We start from the raw sequence: 18,991 nt of genomic DNA, 5'->3' as shown, positions 1-18,991 counted from the left end.
CCCCTGAATAGATATGTGGACACAGTTGGCAACAGGCTTTGTTGCAAGGATAGGTTCCTGGGTTAGTGGTTCTGTTGTATGGTGTGTGGTTGCTACTCTGAAAACTATGACTGTTGTCTTTGTATTTATTTGTAACTCGTCTCTAGCACAGTTTGGTCGGCCAGCAGGAACAGGGTCAAAGTGTGCATAATGGCAGATGTGCCCAGGGAGATCAGGAGGACTCTGCAGGCATGTGCCAGGAGGGGTGGATCAGCTAGGATGTGGGCGTGTATGTCAGCTTGCCGGCTGTAGCCCTGCACTGGGTCGCAAGTGTCTGAAAAGTTTTCCTTGTGATTGTTAACCCAGGATCACGACCAGATGGGAATTGGTTTCCGATCTCTGATGCTGGGTGCTCTCCAGCCCACTTCCCCAGATACTGTGGAGGTCACAGATGAGGTCATTTTGCTGCGATGTAGCTGCAGTCTGCCGGAGGTATGCGGGGGAAGAAGTGGGGGAAGTAGGGATGGGTGGTTTCTTTGTACTTTCAGAGATTTGAACAGCTGGATTCAGTGAGGGTTCCCAGGGATTTTCCCAGGAAAGAGGTCAGTGGGCTTCTCAAACATGTAGCATGGGAGCAACATGTTCAAATAGTGGCCCTTGAGGCTCCGCCTCTGCTGAGCTCTGTGAAAGTCTCCCTTGCCCATATAAGGCTACAGTTGTCACAAAGAACCATAAACAGTTGTGTTGTCATTACCTGCCTCCTCATGAGTATGAACTAACTAGGGCACCTTTCCAAGTCAGGTCCTGCTTCCTGTCTGGAGTGACCTACTCTCCTCTCCCCACCCATGCTCCATGAAGACAGTATTTTCCAAAATAGCATGTCTATATGTGCATGCACACACAGAGAGCCTGATTCTCTGTGCCCTTTGCCTTGTGCAATCATTACACACACAGAGCCTGATTCTCTGACACAGAGCCTGATTCTCTGTGCCCTTTGCCTTGTGCAATCATTTCACACACACACACAGAGCCTGATTCTCTGTGCCCTTTGCCTTGTGCAATCATTTCACACACACACACACAGAGCCTGATTCTCTGTGCCCTTTGCCTTGTGCAATCATTACACACACACAGCCTTATTCTCTGTTCTCTTTGCCTTGTGCAATCATTTCACACACACACACACACACACACACACACACACAGAGCCTGATTCTCTGTGCCGTTTGCCTTGTGCAATCATTACACACACACACATATCCTGATTCTCTGTTCTCTTTGCTGGGGTCAATACCTCAACAATAGTAACTCTCTCACATGGTTACTGTGTTTTTATTCAGCGGCTGCGGTGCCTGTTGCCCTTTCGCCACTGGCAAGGATGGCGCTTTTGTTCTTTAAGTGAGCTGTTTTACTTGTGGGGGAGGGGACAGGAAGAGAAAGGAAAAAGCTCAGCAGGCACAAAATTGGACAGCAGAGAAGAGAGAGAGAGAGAGAGAGAGAGAGAGAGAAAATAACAAGTCCTTAAGTCCTGCAAAGGAAAATATGCTCCCCAAAGGCTTATCCCTCTTTTGAAGATGCAGTGTGTTCCTGGTAGGGGTGACCAAGTATAGAGGAGACCTCCTGTATGCATGGAAGGACACACTCCAATAAAGAAGGATGGTCCAGTGATTAATGCAGTAGCCTTGGGCCTGGGAAACTGTCCAAATCACTGCTGTACCACAGATGTCGTGTGTAACCTTGGGCAAGTCACTTATCCTCAGTTGTCCATTTATAAAATGGGCTAATAGCACTGCCCTACCTCCCCAGGGTGTTGTGAGGAGACAGGCACTAAAGATTGCGAGGCACTTGGATGCTATGGTAGCAGTGGCCAGATAAGTGCCAGATGCAGATAACAAAAAGGCAGTGTAGTCTGAGAACAATGTGGTTTAGTGGACAGGGCACTGGACTGGGAGTCAGGAGACCTGGTGGGCCAACTCACTGGCCAATATGTCAAATATAGTTCCCAAGAGCAGCAGAACTTCTGTCCTCTTCTTTGGGGTTTCTTTCTGTAACAAAACAGTGTCAGCACATCTCAAAACAAATCTTTCCTAGACTCTCTAATTTCTCCTTGATAGTCAGGGCCTGCTGCCTGATCTTCCCAAAAGTCTCTTCCGGATCCTTACCCCAGCCCTGCATCTCCCTGCCACCAAGCTGTCATGTGACCCCTGGTTACCTCACTCAGCCAGTCAGTCAGAGCATTGACCAGGCCGCTGGGTCACATGCATGTGTCCCAGGACCAGGGCACTGTTACACCTGGGTGGTATTCCCAGCTCCACTTGTACCTTGCTGTGTGACCGAAGGCAAGTCACTTCCACTCTTTGTGCCTCTGTTTCTCCTCACACCCTTTATCTGTCTTGTCTATTTAGACTGTAGACTCGTTGGGGAAGGACTGTTCCCTCATTTATGTTTGTACAGCACCAAGCACAATGTGGCCCTGAACTTTGCTGGAGGGTCTCCAGATGCTAGTGTAATACATATAATCATACAAGCAGGGACAGAAGTGCTCATGTCATAGGTGCCCTAATACAAGGAGGAATGGGAATTGTCTTGATAGGGGGAGGCAGTGGGTCAACCTTCTGCTCAGGGAAAGACAGGGGTGTTTACAATGGGACACACCCTAACTAGAGGGAAGAATAAGAATGCTCCTACTTGGGAGTTCTGATGTTGTGAATAATGGGTTTGCCCTAAGCTTAAATAATAATCCTTTCCATATCCTCTTGCAGTCCAGAAGCCATAGATCCTATTATGACCCAGTGGCCTTAACCAGGCTGAAGGCCCTATTGTGCTGAATGTTGTGTACACACACTTTCTCTCTCTCTCTCTCACTCCTCCCCTGCTTTTTGGGCAGCTGAATGGATGCAAAGGGAACTTTTTGAGCCCAAAAGCTCAGATGTGGGCGCGTTGCATCTACTTGTGCTGTTTGGGGCACCCACATACAGGAGTCTTTGGAAACGTGTCCTTAGAGAAGTTGGGAACCAGGGTGTGGTGCTACACATCCTCTCTTCCTGACTGAATCATGAAGCGGCTCCCTCATGATCCTGGGTCAAAGGGCATCGCTCCGCCTTTTCCCATAAACCAAGGTTGGAATACACCTAGCATTAGGACCTGGCAGCTTTCATCCAGGTTTCCTGGCATTGGAGTCACTGCAGCAGGGCACTGCTTTCAGGTGAGGGGAGGAAAAATCCCCTTTGAGCCCATAGGTAGCCCCACCCTCTGCACCACTGTGAGCCCAGTTCCTCGCTTGGAGGGAGGGGGTGCTAATGTGCATGTGCCTGGCCCCTCGCTCCTTAGACGGTCTGGTGCCAAACGGTGAGGTAATCGTTCGTTATCAGGATTAAGCTTAGTTTGCAGGGGGAAGGCAGAGGCCGCGCCTTTCCCTGCTGGAGCTCTGTGCTGCTGTGTGCCTGAAGGCATGCTGAGCAGCCACTCAGGGAGCAGGGAAGATGAAAGGAATACACTGGGCGCCAAGCAGGGCACTCTGCCTTAAAAGCCCAATTAATGGAGAGTGATGGGAGGGGTCACAGCTCTCAGCCACCCTTAGTTTTCTGCCTCTCCTCCCAGGGGGCTGCACCCAGAGTCCATCCCAGGCGCACAGAAATCTAGTGCAGGTTCTTCCCTTCCTCACAGAGTCCATCCCAGGAAACACAAAATCAGGATTCTCTTTTGAAAGGAGACTTTTAAAGGTGGCCTGCAAAGAGCCTGAATCCTTTTGTGCATCTTTATGTTGTAAAAGGGAATTTTAAAATTTTCCTGTCCTTTCTTTTTCTGCTTGATTTTTACGTTACACGTCCCTGTCTTGTCTGCCTTTGGAGACTCTATGGTGCATGGAGGACTAGTAGCATAATGACATCACAAGAAAGTGAAAGTTAAGCTATTAAGAGGGGAAAGGATACTCTTTAAGAGTCTATGTCTATTTGTGAATTCCAGTGCGTAATGAACACGCCACAAGGAAGTCTTTGTTAGAGGTTCCACACCCCACCTGAACATGCTCTGAAATATCCAAGAGATCATCTAGCACAATGGTTTTCAATCTGTGGGCCACAGACCATTGGGGGGCCACAGACTATGTCTAAGGTTTCAAAAGGGGTCTGCACCTCCATTTGATATTTTAAGGAGTCCGCAAATGAAAAAAGGTTGAAAACCACTGCTCTAACAAAACCAGATCACAGCCTCGGCATTCCTAATATACCTAAGGTAAAAAAAGAAGTGGAACCCACACACCATTTTTGTTTGTTTAGTTGGTTGGTTTGGTTTGGTTTTTTTGCAGGGGAGGAAGAATCCTTTTAGACCTTTGTTTTCTTAAGCACAAAATAGCACAACCCCAATGTTTGAAATGTCTCTTGCGGGGCCCGTTTAACACTAGGCTCATTCTCTGTGATGTGTAGGACCTCACACAGTGGTTGTGGTGTGGGGGGTGCTGTAGATGGTTTTCTGGATTGTGGTGTTTGGTAGGAGACTCTTTGTGGGAAAGTTGAATCCCTTGTTTTCATCTTTCTACTTCTTCCCTCCCACATCTAAAGGAGTAGTTTTTTGAAATTCAGAAGCTGTGCAGCAAGACAATAGGTCTTTATACATCTACATTTATTTATAAAGACTCAAAGAGCAGTATAGGCCTTTGTGAAACTAACAAACCATGCAGGTACTTAGACTTCATGGTTGTCAAACTGCATCTATAGGAAGCAGAGCAGCAGAATAACAAGTGGTTTCAGCATGCATTACATACGTGTAAGTTATGAATAAACAGACAATGGAAAAAGGGAGTGGACAAGAATATTTCCTGACTTAGGTCTATTGATTCACTGGGTGGAGGGGAATTGGCTTATCTTTTTATTTCATGTTTTGCATTTTCACCACATTTTCCTTAGCTCCAAGAATAATCTCCCCAAATACCTTTATCATTCTAACAAACCAGAGTAGAAAGTAGCAGACCTTGGTCCCGGCAGGAGTCCATTCACCTGCTTCCCCCACTTCAAGTTGTGGAATGTCCCAAGCCCAACAAAAGGCCCCGACTCCATCTTGTCTGTGGCCTTGGTTCATCCAACACTCTCATACTTCCTGATATCTGAGAAATACACGTGGAATTGGTGCCAGCCCAGGGGCCAATGGGTTCCTCACTACTCTTTACTGGGGCTGTGTGTTTATTAAAACACTCAGGATGCTTTCTTCATTCTAGGCTTATCGCTGGAAATGGAAGCCGCAGGTGCTTTGATGAATGGAATTAAAAGATCAGGTGGTTTAATGGGAGCTTCTGTCTGCCGCTCTGCTGAAAGATAACTTCCTGCAGGGGAAGACACCTCTGTGTATCTCCATCAATATCACCCACCTCCTAAAGTGATAACTCCTCCGTGAGTCTCCAGAGCTATCTTTCCACCTCGCACAGTGCTAATGCCTCTGCCTCGGATGGGAATACTGTCAGTTCAACCACCTGTTGTCCCCAGGCTGCCTCTGCCCATCTGACAGCACACATGAGTTAAAGAGAACAAGGAACAGGTGCTGCAGCTCAGCTGTACTCAGCTCTCCACTCTGGCCATGTGTTTCAGAAGGAAGGCAGGGCGAGGAATAGATGGCTGGGCAGTACAGAATGGTCCAAGCTGATAGTGGGAGTCAGGAGAAGCTGGCAATGTAGTAGGAGATTCGAGGAGGCTTGCTAGAGAGCAGAAGAAAAGTCCCAAATGTGGGAGGGAATCTTGGCAGAGAAGCAGGTGGGATACTTGAACAAAGCATGTAGTGACTCCAAATGCATAAAGCTTGCAATGTGTGATATCAAGGGTTGGTGGGTGTGTTTATAAGACCTGCAGCATAAGCAGTTGAGCTGCATGCATAAAGTATGTAGCATCCCTGATAAACAAAGAATGCAGCTTAAATAATTCCCATAGATGAGGGTGAATACTTACTGGGAAGGGATATTGAACCACCTCTCCACACACCAACACTCATTGGTTACCAGAACTGTAGCTCCACCTTTGGTACTATATCCAAAGCCAAAAAGAATGGCTTTGATTGGACCAATTTGATCGCTGGCAGCCAGACGCAGTCTCTTTAATTGAGGATAGCTATAAGCTACCAAGGTTGTGATCCGCAGCATGACAGCAAAGTCATGATAAGACTCAAAATGACTCCTACAGTACTGGAAAATTCCTCACTCCTGGGACCTTTGGGACACAATAGAATATTTCAGGCTATTGTCATTTTGTCCCCAGTCAATAGGGTAGAATGAAAACCACAGAGCCATTTTAGTGTGAGCAAATATTTGGTCTTAATTACCACTGAAGGTTAAGCCCAAGGCAAACACCAAACCTAATGTTAACTGGGAAAGCAGTGTCAACAGAACAAATGGTCATATGGCAACCTAAGAAAGGAGAGGTGCCATACCAAATCTGGGGGCACCCTTCCTTCCACTCCACTGAATCCCAGGACTAACTTCTTTTCCTCTGCTCCCACTGTTTGAACCTTGGGAAGAAAGAAAAGAGATTTAAAAAAAACCCAACAGTCTCCAATTAGATTCCTTACTTAGCCTTTCAGTCAGAGGCCCATAGAAAATAACTGAGACTTAAAAGCACCAAAACAATGTAAGAAATAGTTAAACACCATTCATGTTACTGGGTTGTTGGACTAGAAAGAGCACAGTTATATCTGCCAAATGGCACCACTTTAACCAATTCTCTGAGTCTCCCAGTCTAGTGACTGGACTCATTCTGCTGCATTTTACCTCCCCCAAGACTCAGCCTGAATCCCTAGAAAGAAAGGTAGTGTCTCTGACAGAAATCTCCACATAGCTCAACAAGGCAGAAGCGAGAGAAGCAGCACTTAGCTGGATCTTACAATTACTTTAAGAGTCATTTTTCTCAGTGTCCTGTGTAGGCAGGCAAGTTTGTTTGCCATTCCAGTTCCATAAACATGATGGCTGGGCGGCAGGAGGGTTGGGAAGGATATTATTCTGCTCTTCTCAGCTTTATCCCTTTGCTGAGTAAGAAGAATGCCCCCACGTCCTTCTAAACTCAGGAATCTGAAGCATTTCTTACTTCCTCCAAGAAAGGGGAGGAGGAAGAGGAGGTGTCTGAGATGCTGAGAAAGGTCCTGAAACAATTGTAAAGCCACAGAAGCGTGAGACAGCAGTGGTGAGATGAGGATATGACGTATAGGCCTAAGATTAGAGTGTTTCTCACTGGCCAATTTGCTATTAAAATAAGTATTAAGAAGTAAAGAGTCACTATTCTTGTCTTTTCAGAGTAGCAGCCGTGTTAGTCTGTATTCGCAAAAAGAAAAGGAGTACTAGTGGCACCATAGAGACTAACCAAATAAATTGGTTAGTCTCTAAGGTGCCACTAGTACTCCTTTTATTCTTGTCTTATGTAGGCAACAGGATGTGTTCTAGAGATGTTCTGGTGAGGTCTGGGTGAACCGGAGAGAGGTAGACAGCTCACAGGTCTAGTCTTTGGCGCATAGATACCTTTGCGGAGTGATTCTCACCTCTGTTGGACCTTTTGTGCAGTTTCACTGGATGACAGCCTTGCACGAGATTGAAAGCCAGGTAGCAAATGCTGAACAGGAAGAAAATGGGGCAAGAGGAGCTGGAAATGAGAAGGAGGGGGACAAACTGAGGTAAAAAACAAGCACTGTGCATGCTCTTAAAAATTACAATAATGGGCACATTAGAAATTTGTAGAGTAGTTTAGATTGTAAGCATGCTCTGAGACATCCTTGTGAGTGTATTAGGTCAGGAATGTGGTCTCTCCAGCTTCACATCATGCAGTTATAATCCCAACACAGCATTTGGAGGAAATCATAAACTCCAAGAACAGAGCTCAGGTCATCAGACCTGACAAGATTGTCCTCTGCCTGAGATGGGAATACAGCCTTCATTTAGATACATTTCTGGAGAAGATAAAACTATGTTTCAGTTGTGTCAAGGTACAACTGTGCTGTAACATTATCCCCCAAAATGGTAGTTTCTACACTGCAGTATGTGTCATTTGCTGGGGAGGACTGCTGGGGTGCAGGGGAAACACTCTAGACATGTAACAACGAGGTTCTCCTGTTAATTGCATCCCACTCAACTGAGAGCAGAGATGTTGCCTGCATGTGATATTCTGCTGTGGATTTTGCCACGAATGTGTTAAGAAAATGACCACAGTTTTCTTCTTTGTTAAAGCAGAAGCAGGAACTGTGGTGATGGGGTAGGAGTTTAGCAGGTTATGAAGAATCTTTCTATTCATTCACTTAGTGCAAGAGTGAGTGGATTGCGGGGGCACGTTTGATAGGATTTTACCATAGACTGGCATGAAGCAGCTGTATTTTATAGGCAGTATACTGCATTAAAACTACAGCGCATCATGCACATTCCCTCTGGCCTCAAGAGTGACACACTAGGACAAGCCATTGAGCCCACAACTTCTGCACAGCTTTGCAGAGTGCTCTTGGGCCCCTGCCATAACTCAAGTGAGCAGAACCAAAACTCAAGCTCAGGTGACCTAGGTCATCTAAAGCTCTAACCTCTAGGACATGGAACCAGTCTTGTTTCTTGTTTTTAAGTTCATGGTTCTCCTCCGCCAATGATCAAAGAGCTGAAATCTGGTTCTTGTACTGAAGAGGAGTGGAGAGGCATGGGCATATATAGGAAAGAGAAGTTGTGTGCTCTCTAACAAGTGATGACTATTTCCCAAAAAGATTTGGCACTGAATAGATACAGTTCAGGGCACAGAGGGAAAGAGGGAGTAAACGAAGAAGTCCATAATGCATGTTGTTCCATTCTCCCAGGCATCTGCCTCCAAAGTGCTGTCTCCTTTTGTTATGGTGTGTGAACTCAAGCTATAAGCTGCACCAATAGCAGCCACCAGCACTTGCTACAGCTTTATAAAGCCAATACTGAGCATTCTTGAGGGACCTTAATTTTGGACTTTCAGTGAAGCTCCCTTTGTTGGTATTTCAGATGCCACAGAGCTCTTACCAATACTACGTTGTGACATTCTGTAGTTCTGTGCACATGTGGTTTCTTAACAAAGTCCCTGTGGTTAGCATTTAGCAATACGCCTTCTCTGAGGTAAACAACTTTACTCCCTTGTCTCTCTTCTTCTTTTATTCTATTAAATTTTGGCTAGAAACACGGCAAAATACAAGCAGATATTTTATCTGCAAAACATTAGGAAAGTGTTTTCATTATTAAAGTGTACTTAGTTGCTGGCCAAAGATGCTGGCCTATTTGACAGGTGTGGAGACTGATTCCCCTGTTTATCTCAGGAATGGTACAGCTTGGGCAAGAGAAGTGCAAGTTTACATACACACGAGTGCCTTGCCAATGAGCCTCAAACCTGAGCTATCCTAGATTAGCCTAAGAAAAACTGTTGCACTTAAAATATTGGGCCCAGTGCCTTACATGCCTGTCACAGCACATTAAAGCCATCGAGATATCTGACCTGGTGCAGGATATGCACAGAGCATGTCTGGTGGCCTGCCTCATTACATGCACTGAGCACACCTGGTCTAGAGCATAGTCACCGACTTCCAGAGAACAATCAAGTGATTGCCGAGCAAAACACCCCCAGAACAGTGTGCTTCTAGAGCTGGATCACTCACCATGGTGCCAAATCCATTAAAGCAAACTGAAGGGCAAGCTTAAAGAGAAATCAGAGTTGGGCAGGATTTGTGTCTGTAAGGGAAGGAAAAAGGGTATTTCCATTTTCTATGCAGAGCAATACTTCAGTTGAAAAAAGAATGACCATGGAGTACCCCCTGACAGTCAATATGTATGGAAGATTACATTCACCACATTAGACAGGAAATCTTGCATAGATGATGTGATTGCATTTCAAAATGTACAGGGTTGGCACTATGTGGGAGACCTGGGTTTGATTCCTGAACACAGGTGAGAGGAGACAATGTTTTGAACAATTCACAATCCCTGATAGTTTGGAATGCCCTGGAAGCTGATTGGTTGGTGAGGAGACAATTGTAACTCTGGGTGCTAATTGCCTAGGAGAAGATGTGCTTCCGAATTCTAGAACCTGGAATTCTAGAACCTCTTTCTTGACTAGGAAAGAGGTGTTTCCTGACACTGGGTAATTCTAGATACTACTGGTTAGTTGTTGAGGAGGTGAGGACTTAGAATTCAGATAAAGACAGTGGCAGATTTGTTCTTCCAAATGGATGCTGTTTGCACATATTGTCCATCAATAAACGTTATAATTGGAACTGGTCAGAAGGATCAAATAAAACTCTCATGAGCTTTTAGGACATAACAGGTGCACCTCAACCTGCATGGCTTCACAGGAAAACTTTCTGATTACACTTTCATATGTATGCCTCCTTTTCAGGGTGACTGCTGCCACCACAAAACAAACGCCTCTGTACAGTGTAACTGGCATCTGGTGCAAACAAATAACCAAGCAAAGGAAACTAGCCATTTCAAATCTGAATCACCTTACACACAGAAATATTAGCATTAGAGAACAATTAAGAGTGTTCTAAAGAAATTAGACATTTTTCCAGGAGGGAAAAGAGGGCGCAAAAGTGCAGTAACTGTGGTCCTAACTACTCTCCCCTCTCTAATCTTTTCCTTTCTCAGCCAAGTGGCTGAGAAGGCAGCTTCCTCTCATTCTTTAATAGCCTATTGCACATTAGTATCTTTGACCATTTTCAATCTCAGTTTCACTCCAGCCACAAAATTTAAACTACTCTCCAGAAGTAAACAGCCTTTTTTATGCTGCTACTGATGGCTCTTTCTCTTTCCTACATGTATCCTTGGACATAATGGACATCATCTTGGGCCACATGAATACTGTTGATTATGGATATGTCCCTGGTTCCCTCTTGTCCTACCTCTCTTGCATTCTCTGTCTCTGCTGGTAGCTCTTTTTCTGCACCAATACCTGTCCTGTATGAGGTCCCACAGAGTTAAATTTTCAGCCCTCCTATTCTTTTCCACCAGCATTCTTCTCTCTCATTCTGTATCGTTAACAATACCACTTTTATATCTGTTACTTAGCTGTACATATCTTTCACCACCTTTACTGACTTCTCCCACTCCACCTTTTGTGTCTTGATCAAGTAAACTTGTAGCTTTGTTCCAACTTCCTTCAGATAAATCTAAGAGAGAAGTGCTTCTCTTGGGCAAGAAATGCTTGCTCAAACACATCTTCATTTCTTCTACTTCTTTTTTCAGTTGAAGCCTCTCTCATTTGCCTCTCCTGTAGATAAGCTTAGATGACCCTTGACCTTTCTTTATTTTGCATTGCCCATGCCTGTGAATCTTCCTACCACACAGGGCTGTTGTGACAAGCTCCGTATGGGTGGTACCTTGTATTTGTATTTACCTATAAAGTGCCTGACACATATATAGTAACCCCAACCCTAATAATTAATAGCTAAGTATTCCTATCAATACTTCTGCAATATTGTTCTTGGTTCACTGCTACTGTCTTCTGAAAGCCTTAGCCATTCTTTCTCGCCTCTCATCTTGGCTATTACATCCCCCTTTTCTGTGGCCTCCCTGTATCCCAGCTCTCTACATTTCAGCAAGTGAAGGGTGTTGTTGTCTATGTTCTTGCATGCACAAGAAAGCACAGTCACATCACCGCCATCCTTCCAGAGCTCTGTTTCCCCATTCATTTCTTAATCCCTTTCAAGGTTCCTTATTTTTAAAGACTAATTGTAAAACAAAAAACATATATCTGTGCCCTTTCCTGCTCCTTAATAATGGGTAAAAAATATCTGATATGTAAAGCCAGTTATTTTCACATTAGAAGTATTAGGTTCTGCTTTCTATCTTTTTCCTAGACAACTTTGGAGGATCAGGAATATACCCCATCAGAGGAGGCTGAAACCTGGGCTGTAATTCTCTCAGCCCCCAAGTGAGAAAGAAGGAAGGCGATATTGAGGCATACTCAGCGTAAGAAAGGGAAGGCACTGGAAACCACCCAGTGAAAGAAAGGGTCTGCTTCGGCTGGCACTGGCCAGTGGGTCGTAGTTTTTAAAGCGACTGGCAGAGAATTGTGATTTATACAGATGAAGAATTCCAGGATGGGCCCAGTGGCACCTGGCCCAGGGATCTCCCAGGTGGCCCTGGTGGAGGAGATGCCAGAGGGAAGGCAGGTGGAGTGAAGGGCCATGGGAGGGGCCTGGCACTGCCCACCAAGGGGCTGTGTGGGATGGTGAAGGGGATTGTGGGAGTGTGGCTGTGGTAACTGTGGGCACGGATGGGAGGTTACTCTCTGCCCCTCCCGCCCCGTACAGTTGCCCCGCCTAACAGCTCCTCTGATCTTCCCCGAGCTAACAGGACACTCTCGGCTGGCCTACTCTTGTTCTCATTGGCTGGACTAGTTGTCAATCTGCGCTCCTCCCTGACTGAGCGCCCACTGGCTGGGCCCTTCACTCTCGAGCGTTAGCGAAGAACGCTACGCCCTCTTCCTAGAGGCGCCGCTCTCCTCCTCGACCGCTGTTGGTTATGGTCGGAGTCAATCAGGAGCAGCCCGTGTTTCTATTGGTGGGCTGTATGGAAAGGGGGAGGAGCTGCTCCTTGGCCGCGGCCGCTCCGCCCGGCTTGAAACCTCGCAGTGCCGGGGAGTTAGAGGTGTTAAAGCCGGAGCAGCGCGGTGGGTGAGCGCTGAGTCTGTGCAAGGAACCGGCCCTGAGGACCAGTCTCTCACCGCAAGGAGTAGGCGCCGCCGCCGCGGCTCTTCCCAGGCTTTGGCCGGACTCAGGTGAGGTGCGGGCGGGGACGAGGAACGCAGCGCTCGCGCTTGGTTCTTAGGGTGGCGCTGGCGGCTTTGAGAGTGGGCTGGGTCGGGCGGGTCTGCTCCGGTGCCTGGCAGCCGCTTGCGTCGCCCGCGGACTGGGGCCCGGGCCGTGGGTTTGCCCGGCCTGGCAACAGAGCCGTTTACCTGCCGCCTCTCCCCGTCGGCCGGGGAGCGGATAGGGGGCATCCCTGGGGGCACGGAGGTCGCCCCCGCCCCGTGCAGGGCAACCGCGGCGGCAGCCCTGCCCACAGGGCCAGCGAAGCACGTGCCCGCGCGCCTCTCGGCGGGGGTGGCGGAGGGGTGGCGCTGGGCCGCCCCTGCCCGGCGGTGGGGGAGTGCCGCTCGCGCGGGGTAACTTTTCTCTTCACCCCCCCCCCCACCATTGCCCCCTAGCCCGCCCGCCCGCCGGCCAGCGCGAGTAACGGGCGGGCGAAGGGAGCGTTTGGCAGCTGTCAGGGCTCCCGCCTGAGTCACGGGCTGACAGTCCCGCTGCAGACATTGCAATGGGCTTGGCTTCCGCCCTCCGAGCCAGACTTCCTCATTCGCCTCGCTCCGGCTGCTCCCGCCGCGGAGAGGGAGGGACAGGGGCAAGATGAAGCTTGCAGCCTGCAAAGGCTTGGAGAGCGCGGCGCTTTCCTAGCTCATTCCAGCGCACCGGGGGGGACCCTCCCGCATTGTCACCCACCTGCCTCCGCTAGGCGTAGAAAGAAACCAGCTCCCCAGCCCTTGTGGGTGAAACCTATACGTACCCAGTGGGTTTAATCAGGAGTGCTCCTGTCCTGATCTGCCTCGACGCGGTGTGAAATGAGCCTTGCAGCGGTATCTTGTTCTGCCGAATACACAGTGTAGTTTCGTGGTAACAAGGTGCGCTGGTCAGGTTAAGGAGGCTGTTCTCACAATGGCTACTGGTACCCTCTTCCAGCCCCGTCCTCCTGCTGAATCACCTTGGTGCTTATCTGCATTGCTTTCTTCTTGTTTGTCTTTCTGGCCTTGCCGCACCCAGAGTGGGCTAAGAATCTAGTTTTTTGTGGGAGAGACTCTTTATCAGAAAGAAAAGGAGGACTTGTGGCACCTTGGAGACTAACCAATTTATTTGAGCAGACTAACACGGCTGTTACTCTGAAAACTGTTTATCAGGTCTCTCTTATCTAAACTGATGTGCTAAGTAACGCATGATAGGTTTGAACTTCGAAGCTGAACGGATGTTATCCTAGAAGAAGTCCAAACCAGCAAGCCCTGGTGCCCTGCCCTTCTCTGTAAAGAAGGTGCAGAGTAATTTGCATTGAGGTGTGGAGCTTGAGGAACCATGGTGTTCTAAGATTAAAACACACATCCGTAATTCTTAAAATACAATTTCTTCCCTTACACATAGGTGTGATGCTGTTTGAGTTACTTTTAACTTAAAAGTAAAAGCCCTGTAATCAGTTTCTGCCTGTGTAAAGATACTTTCTAACTTAGTCTCCAGGGAACAATGTGACTAAGTTAATTTATCTGTGGCACTCCATTGAAAGCTGCAAACCTTGATGCAGCATTGTATTGATTCATATGCTCACTTTCTGGAGTTGTAGCACTCAAAATCTTATGCTTCGCTGAGATGAGATAAACAGATGTTTCTGCTACATGGGGTGTTGAGAGGTAATATTTGGAGGAAAAGACACTTAATAAAAGTAAGTGGGGCTACTTTGGTTATTAAGTACTTCGAAGTTGTGCAGGATAATGCTAACAGTCGTAGATAGGCACATGATACTACTGGGCTAGGTATTCTGGCCATGTGAAATTGCCTCTGAAGCTACATCTGTAGTAAACTGTACAGTTTACCTTAAGTCATGGAAGCTTCACATCAAGAGAGGCTAGTTGGAGTGGATTGTTTCTCCTGAGCAGCTTGGGTTACTTCAACAGATATGTATAGTCTGCAGGCAGACACTACCAAAAAATCAGTTGTCTAAGATTTTCAGTAGTTTTGTTGGAATCAGTGTAGACTCATGAATGGTACCAGATAAATAGCTGTGAAATGTCTGGACCTTTTAAACTGGATATGACTAACAAGGTTGAATTTTTTGTGTAATGTCCTCTCTCTCAATGTTTAACTTGTCTTGCCAAGAAATGATATTGTAAGTTTTCAGGAGAAGGTACTGACCTTGTCCTCAGGCTTGCATGGCCATATAGTGCACATCTGTTCCTATATAAATAATAGGATGACTGATACTTGTATTAGGTTTTTTTGCTGATTACTCTTATTCCAGAGGAAACTTTCTAGGTCATTGATACTAGGAGTATGGTTCTGCTTACCTCATGTTTGGTTCAAGTTAAACCTTCAGTAAAGTAGTTAGACCCTTGTCAGCTTGACATCTTTATCCTAGGAGAGGCGGGGGTTGTGGCTGTTGAGAATACATAATTTTTCTCATTGGCTGCCTTAGAATGGGCTAAGGAAAACAAGTCGATGTATTGTCACAACTAAGCCTACATTGTAAAGCAGCTCGTAAATAATGAGAAGGCCAGGAAACGGTTTATCTACTATGTAGCATTAGGGAAGGCACTGTACATATGCCTTCAATTTGGAGACATCAGTAATCTATGGGTATGTCCACACTGCAATTAAAAACCTGAGCTGTCATAAAGGGAAGGGTAAACACCTTTAAATCCCTCCTGGCCAGAGGAAAAACCCTATCCCCTGTAAAGGGTTAAGAAGCTAGGATAACCTCGCTGGCACCTGACCAAAATGACCAATGAGGAGACAAGATACTTTCAAAGCTGGAGGGGGGGGAGAAACAAAGGTTCTCTCTTTCTGTGTGGTTTTTTTTTTTTTTTTGAAGCAGAAAAGGAATGGAGTCTTAGAACTTAGTAAGTAATCTAGATAGATATGTGTTAGATTCTGTTTTGTTTAAATGACTGATAAAATAAGTTGTGCTGAAAGGAATGTATATTCCTGTTTTTGTGCCTTTTTTGTAACTTAAGGTTTTAAGGGATTACCCTGTAAGGTATTTACCATCCTGATGTTACAGAGGGGATTCTTTTACTTTTTCTTCAATTAAAATTCTTCTTTTAAGAACCTGATTGCTTTTTCATTGTTCTTAAGATCCAAGGGTTTTGGGTCTGTGTTCACCTATGCAAATTGGTGAGGATTATTATCAAGCCTTACCCAGGAAAGGGGGTGTAAGGTTTGGGGAGGATTTTGGGGGGAAAGACTTTTTTCCAAAGGGCTCTTTCCCTGTTATATATTTGTTAGACGCTTGGTGGTGGCAGCAATAAAGTCCAAGGGCAAAAGGTAAAATAGTTTGTACCTTGGGGAAGTTTTAACCTAAGCTGGTAAAAATAAGCTTAGGGTTTTTTTCATGCAGGTCCACACATCTGTACCCTAGAGTTCAGAGTGGGGAAGGAACCTTGACATGAACTCTAGGACCTTGCAAGGTGGGAGGGTTCCAGAGCCTGTACTGCAGCCCAGTGTCTGCACTGCACTTAAACAGCCCCTTAGCCTGAGTCCTGTGACCCCATACCTGTGAGTCATGAGTTTTTAATTGCAGTGTAAACCTATCCCATATGTCCTCCTAAGCATTTGTTTCCCTGGTATGAAAAATGCCAGGGGACTGAAGGTCTGGTGTTAAAACTCTGTAGTAAATGGTAACTAGTACTTCTCTTAAGTTGTAAGTTTTTCTGGTGTTCTCTGTGTAGTCAAAAGCTGCAGGTGTTCAAAGCAGTCAAGCGTACTGATAATGCAAATGCTCCTAGTCTGACTGCTGAGGCCTAGTATTAGTACTGTAACAGGCAGTATGAAAGCACAAAGCATTATTTTATTGGTCTTGCTTTAAAATGCCATATTAAATGATGCAATAAATCCTATTTCATAGGATAATTCTCTTCCAAACTATCTCCATGAAGGTGAGAACATGAGTGTACATGCCTGCATGGCTTGCTGTTTGAAAATGTGAGAGAGAGAGCTGCTATAGTGTCTGAAATATTTTAGACACTGATTGGACACCAGTCTGTGAGAGGTGTCAGTCTCATGACCTTCTCAATATACTAAATTGCTGGGAGATGAACGGTGTGACTAGTTTCTTCTGAGTTTTGCTACCTCTAACCTTCTAATTAGGCTGGAATGACTTTAAGACTCTTGAGTATGAGTAGCCTTCTGAATCTTTCTCTTGCCCAGGATTATGTAACTTTTAGGAATCTGTATGACTTTACCATGGTGAGATCATAAAATGGACCTGCTGGAGGTACAGGAACACTCCTATGGTTAATCTAGGACTTAATGCCTCTTTAAATAAGAGTTATGGTGCAAAAATCTGGAGAGGCTCTCTAACAGCTAAACTTCAAGGTCCAGAAACTGATGTGAACCTCTTCTGAAAGATGTCTGAATCCTCCAGACTGAATGTAAAATTGAACATGGTCTTGTTCATTGTAAGTGCAGTGCTTAATCCGAAGGGTGCTAGATGGCCCTGAGGGTTCCTCCTGACTTCTAATGTGGATATCTTGTTAACCCACTTGCCTGATGTTTATTTGCAATTTAAAGCATATATGCAAACAGCAGCATAAACTTGGATTTAAACTTGGAGAGTGGTCAGTTTGGATGAGCTATTGCCAGCAGGAGAGTGAGTTTGTGTGTGTGTGTGTGTTCCCGGGGGGTTGGGGGGGTGAGAGAGCCTGGATTTGTGCTGGAAATGGCCCACCTTGATTACCATGCACATTGTAGGGAGAGTGGTCACTTTGGATGAGCTATTACCAGCAGGAGAGTGAGTTTGTGTGTGTGGTTTTTGGAGGGGGGTGAGGGAGTGAGAGAACCTGGATTTATGCAGGAAATGGCCCACCTTGATTATCATACACATTGTGAAGAGAGTGGTCACTTTGGATGGGCTATTACCAGCAGGAGAGTGAGTTTGTGGGGGGGGGGGGGCGGGGGAGGGGGCGGAGGGTGAGAACCTGGATTTGTGCTGGAAATGGCCCAACTTGATGATCACTTTAAATAAGCTATTACCAGCAGGACAGTGGGGTGGGAGGAGGTATTGTTTCATGGTCTCTGTGTGTGTGTATATAATGTCTTCTGCAGTTTCCACGGTATGCATCCGATGAAGTGAGCTGTAGCTCACGAAAGCTCATGCTCAAATAAATTGGTTAGTCTCTAAGGTGCCACAAGTACTCCTTTTCTTTTTGCATAATAAGTGTTTTTCCTTGTGTTAATTTTCAGTAATTCCTGTGGGCTGGGATAAAGCTGTAATAGTATTGCATTGCCTGCAGCAGCATTGTTTTTGCTGGCAATCAATCTAGTTGTGTGCTGGCTTGAGGTGACCTTGCATCCTCAGTTTCTTTTTGGTCTGAGCATGCTGTCCGGTAGGACTAATTCAGTCTTCTGGTGCAAAAGGATGTGGAAACTAACAACCTATCTTGGAGTGGTATCCAATAACACCAACTATATGTAGTCACCTGCAAATGCAATGTCTACCCTGGAAGTTATTACTGATGGGTGTGTCCTAGTAAATTAGGAGTACATTAACACAAACCTGTAGTTAATCTCTATGCCCACGTTTAATTATGGTTTATCTTTCATGCACACTTACCCTTTTAAGTCACTTAGTGGCTGTAGGAAGTTGTACTGAGTTCCCAAAATGTTCATCTTCTCAACACTGATTTCTGTTATCCAAGAGTACTGCAGTGGCATAGCAACCTCTGATCTGATACCAACCCAGATTCCCTCCACAGCATACACCATATACCTGCTTTCAGTCATTGCCTCTTGACTTTGTTACTGTCCCAGGCAGCATGCTTCTTTTTCCCTGAGCTTCCTAAAGAAGACCAAAGAGGTAGCGGAGTTTGCAATTTTCCATTAATGAAACTCTGAACAATTTCATTGCCAGTTACTTTAGAAACTAGTTCTTTTGCTCTTGCATTATGTATTGCTTATGTCAATGTCACCTGTGTGTCTAAGCACAACAAAATTGTAACTATAGAACTCCCTGGCATATGTATCTGAAATAAGAGTTTCCCATATGTGAGGAATAGCTTTGTATCGTTCAAAAGCTTGTACCTTCCACAAACCAGTGTTGGTCCAATAAAAGATGTTACCTCACTACCTTGTCTCTCTCGTACCCTGGGACCAACATGGTTACAACAACACTGCATACAGTAGCAGGAAACACAGGCAATAGATATGCATTATGTTGGATGAGGAAAGGTGGTATGAGCAGGGTATGCAAAGGCATATTTCATAACTCCTGTGGGATTTGTGTTGCTGGAGCTCTGTGCTCGGG

At 45.8% G+C, this 18,991-nt stretch overlaps 1 protein-coding gene across 2 annotated transcripts in view; it reads left to right on the top strand.

Annotated features, from left to right (window-relative positions):
• Positions 1-12,537: 12,537 nt before the first annotated feature.
• Positions 12,538-18,991, top strand: part of MYH9 (myosin heavy chain 9) — a 95,550-nt gene continuing 89,096 nt past the window's right edge. The window contains exon 1 of one of the 2 annotated variants that reach the window (XM_073325086.2): positions 12,538-12,713. The gene's annotated coding sequence lies outside the window, so the exon portion shown is untranslated. Of the gene's footprint in view, positions 12,714-13,080; positions 13,101-18,991 lie in introns of those variants that run through there. The other variant, XM_078850629.1, reaches the window with a different exon arrangement.

This window comes from Lepidochelys kempii, chromosome 1, assembly GCF_965140285.1.
Source record: "Lepidochelys kempii isolate rLepKem1 chromosome 1, rLepKem1.hap1, whole genome shotgun sequence".
Classification (NCBI taxonomy): domain Eukaryota; kingdom Metazoa; phylum Chordata; order Testudines; family Cheloniidae; genus Lepidochelys; species Lepidochelys kempii.
Note: the sequence above shows the minus strand (reverse complement) of the source record. Positions and strands in the feature narration are given on the sequence as shown.